Source organism: Schistocerca gregaria, chromosome 2 (assembly GCF_023897955.1).
Source record: "Schistocerca gregaria isolate iqSchGreg1 chromosome 2, iqSchGreg1.2, whole genome shotgun sequence".
Taxonomy (NCBI): domain Eukaryota; kingdom Metazoa; phylum Arthropoda; class Insecta; order Orthoptera; family Acrididae; genus Schistocerca; species Schistocerca gregaria.
In genome coordinates, this window is record NC_064921.1 from 380,110,559 (window position 1) to 380,111,737 (window position 1,179).

A 1,179-nucleotide genomic window follows, 5' to 3' on the forward strand; every position below is an offset into this window, starting at 1 on the left:
GAACGACTAGAGAGAGGACGTTCATGCTCGCAGGACATGTACATTAGTATGTCTTGCGGAAATGATTAGCATTTCAGTCATCTCGGTTCAGCATGTGTCCTACTGCCTATTTGGCAGAGGGTTCACCATGGACCTTGGTAAAGTGTTCCATGTGTGATGGCATTAGACGCGTATAAGGCGTGAATGGCGTTGTGTGATATAGCCATCCATGTTGCATTCACCTAGTTCCAAAGTTCATCTGTGGTGTTTGACACTGGGTCACAGTACTGCACCATATCGTACACATTTTCGATTGGCGACAATTCTGATGATCTGATGGGCCAGGGCAAAAGGTTGGCATCCTGCGACACCAAGAAGGGACAAATGTAGCAATACGGGCTTGTGCATTGTCTTGTTGAAAAATGGCGTCTGGTGTTTTGTGTAGAAAGAGTACGGCTATGGATTGTAGGATATAATTCACGTAGGTCACACTGGTCACAGTGACCTGGCCACGCCCCGACTATGATTTGTGGTTGTACCCAATAGCACCCCACTCCATAAGGCCTTGACTTGGCGCTGTATATCTTGTGTGATGCCACTCTCCTAGCCTGCAGCAAACCAAAATGCAGCCATCATTTTCAAACAAACAGAACCTGGATTCGTCCAGAAACACTATCTGATGCCATTTCTGTTCCCAGTAACGTCGTTCCATACACATTTGGCGTCTAGCATTCGTCAAAGGTAGGCGGAGAAGTGGACGACGTGTATGTAGCCCATGCCATAATAAATGGCGACATACTGTCACCCTTGATAGTGTACACTGTGTTGCAATGTTCCACTGTCGCGCCAGAACCGGGGAGGACTCAGATCTGTCCTTCGGCTGGCTGAGGTGTCGATCTCCTCTAGGGGGGGGGGGGGGGGGGGGGGGGTGAAATCTCTTTTGCCAACCATGTGCCTTCTTTCAAACTCACTGCTTTGACGGTACGGTTCGCGCATACGTCTGCGAGGCATCCTGCACAACTGCTCAGGTCACACTGATCCATTACCTTCAATTTGTAGCAACAACAACGGCCGCATGCACATTTTACTGGTAGATGATGCTGCGCAGCGATTTCTGCAGAACATATGAAAGTACACGTATTTTGAAAATGAACGTCCTATCTCTAGTCGTTCAAGGTATTCTGCTTTTTCCAAACATGA